Raw genomic sequence first — 14,630 nt, 5'->3', positions numbered from 1 at the left:
GTTTGCTTGGGTCCGATCCACCAGGGTCCGCCAGAGCCAATACTTCAGAGACACTTTTCATTGTCCTGCCAACAGCCTGTCACTGCCCCGTGAGTTCAATGTCAGTGACAGTTTCACCATTTACCAGCAGATTAAAACACCGTCTGCAGTCTGAAAGAGAGACTTAAGAGACTTTAAGAATAGCCAGAGGATGGGTCATGTACCCCTGTAGGTTCAATGTAGGTACATGATTTTGTATTTACAATATATGTTGTTGTTTTTTAAAACTTTTGTCTCGGTCATTATTGATATGTAAATAGCCGTCAAAGGTCTTTTCAGTCCATACTGCTCTTCAAAATAGCATATGAGCTCAACTACCATGGTCTGCATGCGCCCTGACTCGTGTGGGAATGTCATGCCACATATCTGCCTCATCATTCCCTCCTGTGTCCTCATTTGAGAGGGCTTATGGGACTTGGACAGGAGGACTGATCGTGTCCAGCAGTGCAGCTGTTTGCATTGTCAGTCAGAGCCTTACCGGGGGATTAGAGGTAAGTTCCAGTTCCACAGCTGAATGTTCCATTCTCAAAGGCACACAGAGACTCAGAAATAAATGTATTTGATTGGGCCATCACCAAGGACAGGATAGTAGTTGGATGAGCAGAGTTATTATTTATTTGGAAGATAATACTGATCAGATTCATGCTTATACTTTAATAGTGATGGTGTGTTTCTCAAGGCATGTTTGTGGTACAATTTATATATACAAAATTGAAATAAACATCACAAATACACCATACCTTTGATGAGATGTTCGTGTATCTGTGTTGTCTCAATTTCCTTAAAGACCTTTAAGGCATCCATTCTTCCTGTGAACATAAATAGAACAATTTGGTGATTTTCAGATGAAAACAAAGAGACAGGAATAATCATAGGCATCTTCCAGAAACAATAGCTTGGGATGAACGGTGCGAGACATCCAGTAAAGCCAAGGGAGCCATAAGGGTGGAGCCCAGGGTAAATATTTAGGGATGCAGGAGCCGTTATAAAACAAGTGACATTCCACACATTCTAGATTGCTGACACAATGACAAATATACTAGGCTACATCCAGCACCTCTCTAGCTCTGCTTTCAAAACATACATACAGTACGTACACACTATGTTGTTGGGGATTCTCAATTTCTGTACAACGTTCATGTGTAGTGCAGCTTTTAGCCACATAGTGGCAGTAACACCACATTAATATAGGCCCATAAACTGACCCAGTTATTCTAGGATTGGAAGGAGATGGGATGCATACATGTGGAGTGAGATAGAACTAGAGCGATGGACTGACTACAATACAGTTTAGCCCAGAGGGTATCATCTGCTGCTACCATTCTTCACTCCTCCAGCTAAAATCTTTAAATGGCATGTATATTGTTGTTTCTTGAATAAACTATTTAGTCATCAAATATGAATATCAGCAAAGTGGGTTTCAAAAGACGGCTTGCTGTCTGCACACTGCAAAACTTGATCTTCGGACTCAAAACTTCATCAAAATAGTATATTTATTTTTCCAAAGTGATACAGTTCCAAGGTGCATAGTGCCCAAAATGCAATGGAGCAAGTTAGAATAAACCTTTCAGCTCCATGTTATCTTCAGTACGTGTACATAAAACCTGTTCTTTACTTGTTGGGAAACTACCAGCAGGTACACTCATTCACAGAATATTACAGGTGTTGCCAATAAGACGATGTGGGGAACATTCCCCTGGTAAAATGGGTCTTTTGCTGTAGGCCTACATGGTGGGTTAAGGGTAATGTTACCACCCAGTGGAGGCTGGTGAGAAGGGCTATAGGAGGATTGGCTCATTGTAATGGCTGAAATGGAATAAATGGAACGGAGTAAAATGTGTGGTTTATATATGTTTGATGTGCTTGATACAGTACATTCCATTGATATCATTCCAGCATTTACAATGAGCCCGTCCTTCAATAGCTCCTCCCACCAGCCTTCTCTGTTACCACCGCCAACCTTTGAAGAGACTGCTCTTTTGCCTGTGGGTGGAAGAAAACTTCACTGGTGTTGATGTTGATTTAATTTGAATAGCCAGTGGACTAATAAATTGTTTCTACCATATATTTTCATTAGCCATTTACCATGATTAGGGTCATGCTAGTGATACTAATGATTCTTCACTATAACTATATACTCTGTTATTTCGATGCAGGTTAAATGTCAGGTTTTGTATCAATATTGGCAAGTGTTAGTTTGTTTATCATAGTTCCCTTTAAGTTTAACATTTCTTTTTGATACTGTCTCAAAGCCCACTAAAAAAGCAGCATTCCCCAAGAGAGGATTAACTTCACATCAGCTCTGATGAATTCATGAACTTCTGAGACAAAATAATTCATTATCACTAGAAAGCAAATTACGAACTCCTCTTTGAATCTGAGTATTTCGCCAAAACTCAGTTGTCCTGAGTCAGTACAGAACTGCCAGGACCTAGGATCAAGGGAGACACTCACGTTTTTTAATACTGTACCTATCGACACATTCACGAAAATAGTAATGGCCTTCCAGCTACCTACTGGACCCTATTCCAACTAAACTACTGAAAGAGCTACTTCCTGTGCTTGGCCCTTCTATGTTGAACACAATAAACGGCTCCCTATCTTCTGGATGTGTACCAAACTCACTAAAAGTGAAAATAATAAAGCCTCTCCTGAAAAAGCCAAACCTTGACCCTGAAAATTAAAAAACTATAGGCCTATATCGAATCTCCCATTCCTCTCAAACATTTTGGAAATAGCTGTTGCGCAGCAACTCACTGCCTTCCTGAGTATAATGTATACAAAACACTCCAGTCTGGTTTTTTACCCCATCATAGTGCTGAGACTGCACTCGTGAAGGTGGTAAATCACCTTTTAATGGCGTCAGACCAAGGCTCTCCATCTGTCCTCGTAGACCTTAGTGACGCTTTTGACACCATCGATTACCACATTCTTTTGGAGAGATTGGAAACCCTAATTGGTCTACACGGACAAGTTCTTGCCTGGTTTAGATCTTATCTGTCATAAAGATATCAGTTCATCTCTGTGGATGGTTTGTCCTCTGACAAATCAATTGTACTTTCGGTGTTCCTCAAGGTTCCATTTTAAGACCACTATTGTTTTCACTCTATAATCTACCTCTTGGTGATGTCATTCAAAAACACAATGTCAACTTTCACTGCTATAATGACAACACACCACTGTACATTTTGATGAAACATGTTGAAACACTAAAATTACCTACCCTGGAAGCCTGAGTTTCAGACATAAGGAAGTCGATGGCGGCATTTTTAAAAACTTTTAAACTCAGATAAATCAGAGATGCTATTTCTAGGTCCCAAGAAACAAGGATATCTGCTTATTGATCTGACAATTAATCTTGATGGATGTACAGTCATCTCAAATTAAACTGTGAAGGACCTTACTCTGGACCTTGATCTCTCTTTTGACGAACATATCAATAATATTGCAAGGGCAGAGTCTTTCCATCTTTGTAACATTGCAAAAATCTGAACCTCTTTGTCAAGAAATAATGCAGAAAAGCTAATCCATGCTTTTGTCGCTTCTAGATTAGACTACTGCAATGCTCTACTCTCCGGCTAGTTAGTGCTAAAAATGGCTGCTATGATTTTGACTAGAACCGAAAATTTGATCATATTACTCCAGTGCTAGCCAACTGGCTTCCAGATAAGGCTAGAGCTGTTATCAATGTTTTTACTGCTAACCTACAAAGCATTACATGGACTTGCTCCTACTTATCTCTCCTATTTGGTCCGTACATACCTACATGTACGCTACGGTCACAAGATGCAGGCCTCCTTATTGTCCATACAATTTCTAAGCAAACAGCTGGAGGCAGGGCTTTCTGCTATAGTTACATTTTTATGGAATGGTCTGCCTATCCATGTGAGAAACGTAGACTCTGTCTCAACGTTTAAGTCTTTACTGAAGACTCATCTCTTCAGTAGGTCCTACGATTGGCCCAGGAGTGCGAAGGTGAATGGTAAGGCACTGGAGTGATGAACCGCTCTTGCTGTCTCTGCCTGGCTGGCTCCCCTCTCTCCACTGGGATTATCTGCCTCTGACCCTATTACGGGGGCTAAGTCACTGGCTTACTAGTGCTCTTCCATGCCGTCCCTAGGAGGGGTGCGTCACATCGTGCCAAGCTTTTTTTGCTATATTCGACTTGAGCGGGTTGAGTCACTGACGTGATCTTCCTGTCCGGTCTTGCGCCACCTCGGGCTCTTGCGCCACCACTGTAATTATTATTTAACCCTACTGTTCATCTATGAACGTTTGAACATCTTGAAGAACAATCTGGCTTTAATGGCCATGTACTGTTATAATCTCCACCGGTACAGCCAGAAGAGGACTGGACACCCCTCATAGCCTGGTTCCTCTGTAGGGTTCTTCCTAGGTTCCTGCCTTTCTAGGGAGTTTTTCCTAGCCACCATGCTTCTACAGCTGCATTGCTTGCTTTTGGGGTTTTAGGCTGGGTTTCTGTATAAGCACTTTGTGACATCTGCTGATGTAGAAAAGGCTTTATAGGGCCTCCTGAATGGCACAGTGGTCTAAGGCACTGCATCACAGTGCTAGAGGTGTCACTACAGACCCGGGTTCAATCCCAGGCTGTGTCACAACTGGCCGTGATCGGGAGTCCCATAGGGCGGTGCACAATTGTCCAGGTTTGGCTGGGGGGCTTTACTTGGCTCATTGCGCTCTCCTTATGGCGCCTGAAGGCTGACTTTGGTCATCAGTTGACACATGGTGCGGATGGCTTCCAGGTTAAGCGGGCAGGTGTTAAGAAGTGTGGTTTGGTAGATCATGTTTCAGAGAACGCATGACTTTGCCTCCCAAGCCTGTTGGGGAGTTGCAGCAATGAGACAAGATCGAAATGGGGAGAAAAAAGGTTTGTGTTAAAAAAGGCTTTATAAATCCATTTGATTTTAAGAGAGTCCGCTAAATCAGGGTTTCCCAAACTCGGTTCTGGGTGCATGTTTTGGTGTTTGCCCTAGCACTATACAGCTGATTCAAATAATTCAAGTATGATGATTAGTTGGTTATTTGAATCAGCTGTGTAGGGCTAGGGCAAAAACCAAAACGTGCACCCAGGGAGGGGGGCACCAAGACCAAGTTTGGGAAACCCTGTTCTAAAATATAATGTATTTGATTTTTATTGTTGATTTATTAGGATCCCAATTAGCCAACGCCAATGGCAACAGACAGTCTTACTGGGATCCAACACATTACAGACAAAAGACTTTACAATTTACAATACATACATTTAATGTAGTGTGTGTGTGTGTGTGTGTGTGTGTGTGTGTGTGTGTGTGTGTGTGTGTGTGCATCTATCAGTTACACATACATGTCAGTACACACACACACAAGTACATCACATGAAGGGAGAGGTGTTGCTTTATTTGTCTTTTGAAACAAAGTTTGCTGTTCACTTGTACTATAGAAGATGGAAGGGAGTTCCACGCACTCATGTCTATGTATAATACTGTACATTTCCTTGAATTTGTTCTTGACCTGGGGACTGTGGAAATACCCATGGTGGCATGTCTGGTGGGGTAAGTGTGTGTCAGTTGACTATGCAAACAATTTTGAATTTCCAACACATTAATATTTCTTATAAAAACAAGCAGTCTTTCCTCAACTCTTAGCCAAGAGAGACTGGCATGCATAGTATTAATATTAGCCCTCTGATTACAATGAAGAGCAAGAAGTGGCACTCTGTTCTGGGCCAGCTGCAGCTTAACTAGGTCTTTCTTTGCAGCACTTGACCATATAACTGGACAATAATCAAGATAAGAATAAACTAGAGCCTGCAGGACTTGCTTTGTGGAGTGTGTTGTCAAAAAAGCAGAGGATCTCTTTATTAGGGACAGACCTTTCCCCATCTTTACAACCATTAAATCTACAGTACCAGTCAAAGGTTTGGACACACTTACTCATTCAAGGGTTTTTCTTTATTTTGTACTATTTTCTACATTGTAGAATAATAGTGAAGACATCAAAACTATGAAATTACACATATGGAATCATGTAGTACCAAAAAAGTGTTAATTCAAGGCACACTTAACCAGCATGGCTACCACAGCATTCTGCAGCGATACACCATCCCATCTGGTTTATGCATAGTAGAACTATCATACATTTTTCAACAGGACAATGACCCAACACACCTCCAGGCTGTGTAAGGGCTAATTGACCAAGAAGGAGAGTGATGGTGCCGCATCAGATGAGCTAGCCACAATCACCCAACCTCAACCCATTTGAGATGGTTTGGGATAGGTTGGACTGCAGAGTGAAGGAAAAGCAGCCAACAAGTGCTCAGCATATTGTAAACTCCTTCAAGATTGTTGGAAAAGCATTCCAGGTGAAGCTGGTTGAGAGAATGCCAAGAGTGTGCAAAGCTGTCATCAAGGTAGAGGGAGGCTACTTTGAAGAATCTCAAATATAAAATATATTTTGATTTGTTTAACACTTTTTTGGTTACTACATGATTCCATATGTGTTAATTCATAATTTTGATGTCTTCACTATTATTCTACGATGTAGAAAATAGTAAAAATAAATATACCCTTGAATGAGTAGGTGTGTCCAAACTTTTGACTGGTACTGTATACATTTTGACCATGACAGTTTATAATCCAAGTTAACACACCAAGTAATTTAGTATCCTCAACTTGTTCAACAGCCACATCATTCATTACCAAATTCAGCTGAGGTCTAGAATTTAGGGAATGATTTGTACCAAATACAATGCTCTTAGTTTTAGAGATGTTCAGGACCAGTTAATTACTGGCCACCCATTCCAAAACGGAGTGCAATTCTTTAAGGGTTTCAGTGACTTCATTAGCTGTGGTTGCTGATACAAATATGGTTGAATCATCAGCATACATGGACACAGATGCTTTGTCTAATGCCAGTGGCAGGTCATTGGTAAAACTAGAAAAGAGTAGAGGGCCTAGAGATCTGCCCTGCAGTACACCACACTTTACTGGTTTGAGATTAGAGAAGCTTCCATTAAAACCTTTTGTCAATAGGGGGAGCTGTTAACATTTCTTTTTTTTTACATTTCCAAATTAAACTGCCTCGTACTCAATTCTTGCTCGTACAATATGCATATTATTATTACTACTATTGGATAGAAAACAATCTCTAGTTTCTAAAACCGCTTGAATTATGTCTGTGGGTGAACCAGAACTCTTTCTACAGCGAAACTCATGACAGGACATGCGAAGCTCTGAAAAATAGTCTCTGATCTCGGATCAGTTTAAAACTCTGTGTGTGCCCTATGGCTTGACATGAACTGCACCCGCCTTCCCCTGGATGTCAGTAACCAATGAGAAGTGGAATGGTGTCTCTACGTGTTTGTCAGAGTTTATAAAAGGGAATGGAGTGAGATGTCCCTTCTTTTCGACGCTTGCCAGGACGCAAGGGAGGACATCAGAATCGCATGCTCAAAAGCTCTCGTTATTGATCAAAGATATATCCGTCTGTGATTTAATTCGATATAGGTGTTAGAAACATCATAACGAAGTTATTTGAAACCGATTTATATCAGTTTATGCGAGTATATTGCTATTTTTCTGAATTTCCTTAGTATTGCGTTTGAGGATTTGGGCATGTGTGTGCCGTGTAGCTATCGTTAACTGCTAGTTCCGAAGTTGAGGAGGTCGTTTTACAACAAAGCAACGATTCTTTTGGACAAAGGACACATTGCCCAAGATACTGATGGAAGCTCGTCCAAAAGTAAGAGTTATTTATGATTTTATTCCGTATTTATGTGGAAAAATGTAAACGCAGTTGTCAGCCATTTTTTGCGGCACTAGTCTGGCTGTAACTCACAATGTATGTCTAGTAACGTAAATTTTAAAAATCTAAATCAGCGGTTGCATTAATAACCAATGCATCTTTCATTAGCTGTCCAACCTGTATTTTTTTAGTCAATCTAATCGATAAATAATCGTAAACATAGGTGCCTTTCCAAGATGGCGCCGGCCCGAATGCATGCCATGTTTTGACAGATTACATTGCATAACCACGATTTGTGATGCTAAATATGCACATTTTCGAACAAACTCTATATGCATTGTGTAATATGATGTTACAGGACTGTCATCTGAAGAATTCTGAGAAGGTTAGTGAAAAAATTAATATATTTTGGTGGCGATAACGTTATCGCCCCTTTTGCCTTGATTTAATGCTGGTGTGATGTTAGCTCATGTGGTATGCTAATATAACGATATATTGTGTTTTCGCTGTAAAACACTTAGAAAATCTGAAATATTGTCTGGATTCACAAGATCTGTGTCTTTCGATTGCTGTAGGCTGTGTATTTTTCAGAAATGTTTTAGGATGAGTATTTTGGTAATTGACGTCGGTCTCTGTAATTATTCCGGCTGCTTCCAACGCTATTTCAGATTGCAGCTGCAATGTAGAACTGTGATTTATACCTGAAAAATGCACATTTTTCTAAAAAAACATATCCTATACCATAAATATGTTATCAGACTGTCATCTTATGAAGTTGTTTCTTGGTTAGTGGCTATATATATCTTTATTTAGTCGAATTAGTGATAGCTACTGATGGAGTAAAAAACTGGTGGAGTAAAAAAAGTGGTGTCTTTTGCTAACGTGGTTAGCTAATAGATTTACATATTGTGTCTTCCCTGTAAAACATTTTAAAAATCAGAAATGATGGCTGGATTCACAAGATCTGTATCTTTCATCTGGTGTCTTGGACTTGTGATTTAATGATATTTAGATGCTTGTATTTACTTGTGACGCTATGCTAGGCTATGCTAGTCAGCTTTTTTACTGTGGGGGGTGCTCCCGGATCCGGGATGAGTACCAAGTAAAAGTTAAAGAAAACCCTCTGAATTGTATTAGATCGACAGCTCTGAATCCACGATATCTCAGAGGTTCAAAAGCCATAACACATATGTTTTCTCAACAACAGGCTGCACTGAAATCTAACAGCACAGCTCCCACAATCGTAAATACTCTGCTTCTGTGTCTGTAGTATTGAGATTGGAACGTGTGATTGTGGGATACAGAGAGAGACTTGGCCAAACTCCTAATTCCCAAAATGGGAGAATTAAACAATCTTTCTAGTTTTGGGAATGGTCAATGGACACTTAAGGGACAGTCATGACGAGTGTGTTTCATTTGGTGATCTCATGAAGGACAGGAAACACAAAACTGTATCTCTTAGTGTACATTTCCCAGCTGTCAGGTTTACATCTAAATATTGCGAAACCTATGTGATTAAACATGAAACTATTTGTGAAAAGATGTAATGGGATGTTAACCTTCTAAATGAGAGTATGGATTAGTCCGTGGCCACACCCCCGTGAGCCCAGACATCACATTGGACATCATAGAACCGCCCCTTTTTCCACAGAGTATAAAACCCACTTCCTACAAAATATACATTAAGTCAGAGAATGCCGGGACAGAGTCCCCACATTGGAATGGCTACAATTCATTAGAACATACAGCTGTAGTTTTGGCTACACTGCTGGAAATGGTTAAACTCGTAAATCTAGAACGAGAATACCGACAACCGCCGAATGGTACTCTGAAGTATCCATCCTAACCAACTACAACCTCAAAAGACATTGTGACTTCTGGGAAAGTTAACCAGAGACTCTGATGAACTCTACAGGATGACCGAGTGCTTTCAACGGAGAGACAACACGGAGAGACAACAACGACATACAAGCGTAAATATGTACATTGCAATTTCTTTCAGAATGAGCGGCTGTTCATGTGCAAAGTATTAGCATGTCCATGAGTACAATTATCCACTGTGTGTAGTGAATCCATTTTGTCTTTCCCGCTCTTTCTCAGTCCCCACCCCTTTCCTTTGTCTATCAAGCCATCATATCGCCATTGTCCGCTAACGACTTTTTCTTTGTATCATGTAGTAACCCAAATATCTGTTATGTAATTCTGTGTGATTATTTAGTTATCGATAAATAATGACAACTTAGATGGAAAGCTACTGAGGATGGTAGCTGACTCTATAGCCACTCCTATCTATCATATATTTAATCTGAGCCTAGAGGAATGTCTTTGTCCTCAGGCCTGGAGGGAAGCCAAAGTTATTCCGCTACCCAAGATTGGTAAAGCTGCCTTTACTGGTTTTAACAGCAGATCTGTCAGCTTGCTGCCAGCTCTTAGTAAACTGTTGGAAAAAAGTGTTTGACCAAATACAATGCTATTTATCTGTAAACAAATTAACATACTTTCAGCATGCTTATAGAGAAGGGCACTCAACATGTACTGCACTGACACATTTTACTGATGATTGGTTGAAATAAATTGACAATAAGGTGTCGTGTCTGGACTATCATTAAATGTGACGACTGTATATTATTAAATCAATTCTCTAGGTTTAATTATTACGTGATTAAACTGATCACGTAAACATGAATTAGAGGGAAATGTTTAGAGTAATAATTTTCCGAATATAACTCTATAACTAGTCTTCCATTAATGATAATAAATTGTTACCTGTCACATTCCAAACATTGTAAAATTATTGGTTAACTGCACAAACCATAGTTTAAATCATGAATCAGCGATATACAATTTGGCTTAATTATTTATTTACTAACAATAATTTTTACACCTCTCCCACACTAACTTTACAAAATTCAAACTTACAATGCTTTTCTTTCATTATTAGTTTTTTATGCATGAGTATGATGGCTCACTGTTCTTTGTTGGAATTTCCTGCCTAAATCTGCCCACTTTTCCAATGAAGTAATCATTAAAATAATTGGCAACATCAAATGGTTTAATGATGAATAAGCCATCTGATTCAATGAAAGATGGAGTTGAATTTGTCTTTCTGTCCATAATTTCATTTAATGTACTCAAGTTTTTTCCCCATCATTATTTATATCATTGATCTTGGCTTCAGTTTCTTCTTCTTTTTGTTGAGTTTAGTCACATAATTTCTCAATTTGCAGTAAATCAGCCTGTCAGATTATTAGCCACTCCTTTTGCCCCATCTCTTTCAACCATACAGTTTTTCAATTCCTCATCAATCCATGGGACCTTAACAGTTCTAACAGTCAGTTTCTTAACAGGTGCATGTTTCTCAATAATTGGAATAAGCAATTTCATAAATTCATCAAGTGCAGCGTCTGGATGCTCCTCATTAATCACATCAGACCAACAAATATTTTTTACATCATCCACATAAGAGTCACAGCAAAATCTTTTGCATAATCTATTACACTGTATACACTATTAAGGCCCAGCTTTTGGAACTTTGGCTTTCCTGGATATAGCCACTATATTGTTTAAAGGTTAAATTAAAATAATATTTAAAATTGTGATCCCTGCATCCAATGGTTATGGATACAGTTTAAGAACAAAGTTCTACAGTATTAGTAAAAATGTGATCAATACATGTGGATGATCTTGTTCCTGTACTGTTTGTAAACACCCTGCTAAATTGATTAATAACCTGAACCAGAGTATAGGCACTGGTTACATTGAGAAGCGTGCTCTTGAGCAGACAGCTTGATGAAAACCAGTCAAGATTCATGTACACTATCAAGCATTTATTTAGATACTGACTGTTAGCACTTGGTGGCCTAGAGCAACACCCCAAAAGAAAAGGCTTTATATGTGTCAGGTGAACCTGCAACCACAACACTTCAGTAACACTTGACATAAGATCTTCTCTCAGCATTACAGGGATATGGCTCTGAATATATACAGCAACACCTCCCCCATAAGCATTTCTGTCTCATCTAGATGTTTTATCCTTTTATTGTTACTGATGTATCATTAAATGAATGATCTAAGTCAGTCTCAGAAATGGCAAATATATGAATGTTATCTGATGCAGCAGTTATTGATTTCATTAACCTTATTTCTAAGACTACATATATTAATATGGGCTATTTTCAGACCTTTCCTGGGTGGCTTATCATAGATAGACATAATATGGAAAAGAGAAAACAAAGCAAGTGAAATAAAATCATATTCAGCACTCCATTAATCAGTTGGCGTGTGTGGGGGGGGGGGGGGTGAAGCTCCGTACCCATAGGCTTGGTTCTCTCAATGTAATGTCTATACTAAAAGGCATATCATGAAAATACATCCTCTCATCACAAATGCCTACACCTCCTAGATTTCAAAGTGCAAAAACATGCAGAGAGATGAGTGTCTTGTTACCAATAGATCAAGTTCTGTGGTAAATCATTGATGCTGAGAGAAGGATGTGCAATGATATAATGGGCAAGACAAGTCTACTACATTCATTGGCATAAATAAAATAAATCATGAGCCAGGGGGAATTTGCCCCCACAAGTTACATGTTAGATAGACTCTCTCTGTATATAGGCATAAAGAGAAAGTATACAATGAGGGAAGTCAGTCAGGAATACTTGAGCTAGAAATTTCAGAGTTGGTGAGTGAATGACTGAGAAAGATCCTGCTCACTGATTGACAGAGACAGGCTTCTAGGCCTACACCAACAGCTGAGTCTAAGAATGGAGAGAACATCCGTGGATGGGATGGTGTGGATACAGTACAGAGATTATATATATATATAAATAGAAGACAAATGGAGGAGACCTAGTTATTTAGAATTCTACTGACATTTACAGTAGAGGGTTAAAGAAAACAAAATGCACTGTCACAGAACTGTGGGCCAACCAATTCAACTAGGACAATCTTTAGCAGCTCTTGCGCTTACATGAATCAAATATTGTTGCACAACTTCACACTACTTGCTGATTCACTCAACGCAATCTGTAACCCCTGAACTTTGTAAAGGTAATGTGAAACCTGCAACGGGGGGACAGACCAAAGGTGTGAACATATGTCCCACTCTGTTGGTGTTGATGAAAGGGTGGTGAGATGGGAGCTGAAGGCGTGGGGGACAGGGGAACTAACTTCAGCTCTAACAGTTTGACTTCACGGTCTGCTGTATTGTGGATGAGCAAGTGTTTTTATGCTGCATGAGTAAGAGGTGACCTCAACAATAACAGAACGAACCATGGTAAAATTAAGGAAGTAAATCCAGAGTGGTAATTTAGTCAGTCAGGATTAAAAGATTTTTAAACTGCAGAAAACAGCAATATTTGTGGATACTGCAACTGTGTTGGCTACAGGAGGTGAACAACTGGATTTTACAGTATACATTTAAATAAGTTTGTTTCTGAAACGTAGGACACCTGCCACTATATTCAAGACATCTACACAAGAAGAGTCGAATGTCACAAACCTGCAAAGGATTGCATCTTGATTGAATTAGCAAGCCTTTGGACTGATTCTATGGAAATTGATTTACATCAACTGCAGGTCTTGGTTTATAACATGCAGGAAGGGTCACTCCCACTAGCATAGTAAACAATACCGAAACAATAACCTACAGGATCATTGGATACACAAATAAACTATAGGGGGTTATTTTGTACCCAGTGGAAGAGATAGAGGCTTATTTCCTGTCTCAGTTGAGGCCAGATTGTAAATTGAGATGTTTCTCAATAGCTTTCTGGTGGCCGTCGGACTCATGGGAAGTTCCAATTTCACCTGTTGTCATGTCTGATCGTGTTTGGACCCGCCCTGAGCATGTGGGTCTCCAAACACAGCATCTTCGCCAAAAGGACTCATTTTCTTCACAGGTAAGAATTAAGATGGGCTCAAACAATAATACATAATTTCCTTATTGATGGTTTCAAGGCCTTTTCTCAGGTATGTCCAGTCTGTTTGCATCCACATATTCTACACCAATCAGCATCTACAGCTGAATTATAACCATGTTCAAATCATCTTGCCGTTTGTTCACAATTCAGAGCGTTCTTGCGCTTAGGCTGGGGATGGACCTGCATCTTTGTTGGCCTCCTCTCCTCAGTGCACAGATCCCTCTTTCTGCGACACCTCTCTCGGCTGATGGTGGGAGGTCTGCTGTGGGTGGGGTTCTGGAAGCTCCTTGATGTCCTTGAGAACTCTACAGGGGAGCTTCTACTAGCCCTTCAGTGCTGTAGGTGTCCAGCCCTACTACTACGGGAGGCAGCAAGCAGTTGTGTGTGGGAAACGGCTATGAGGTCTCTGATGACATCTTCTTGCTGTGTGTCTGCTGCCTACTGTTGGCCAAGGAGGCCATTTTCAGGCCCTACCTGACTATGGGTGGGACTTCAGGGACCCCACTGCAGCTGCTCTTCTTGTTCTGTGTCATCCTGCTGGGCCTCTGGGTGTTCTTGCTTCTCTGCGTTCCACACACAGATCCTAGCAGGGGCCCTGTGGTGCCTCAGCTGGAGGTCCCTATATCAGGACTGGTACCGCCTCAGACCCAGGTGGTATTGCCTTGGACTCTTAACCAAGAAAGAAGAGGGTTAAGCCTGAGTGAAAGAGGGGGAGAATTGGTTGGAGCCATACACACATCTCATAAAACATAAGTGTTGGCATAATGATTTTCCTTTGTCCTTTTCATGAAATAGTGAGAGGCGAATTAAACCATATTAACAGAATTTCAAGTCCTTTTTAAACTGTTAGTTATCCACTTATTGTACGAGAAGACATTTATGAAACAAGCAGTTTTATGATAAAGGAAAGGCTTCATAAAATTGGTT

General features: G+C 40.1%; 1 pseudogene; it reads left to right on the top strand.

Moving 5' to 3' along the window:
* Positions 1-13,629: 13,629 nt before the first annotated feature.
* Positions 13,630-14,397, top strand: LOC139551250 (fat storage-inducing transmembrane protein 1-like; annotated as a pseudogene).
* Positions 14,398-14,630: the final 233 nt, after the last annotated feature.

This window comes from Salvelinus alpinus, chromosome 23, assembly GCF_045679555.1.
Source record: "Salvelinus alpinus chromosome 23, SLU_Salpinus.1, whole genome shotgun sequence".
NCBI lineage: Eukaryota > Metazoa > Chordata > Actinopteri > Salmoniformes > Salmonidae > Salvelinus > Salvelinus alpinus.
The sequence above is the reverse complement of the archived record's forward strand: the minus strand, read 5'-3'. Positions and strand labels throughout refer to the sequence as shown.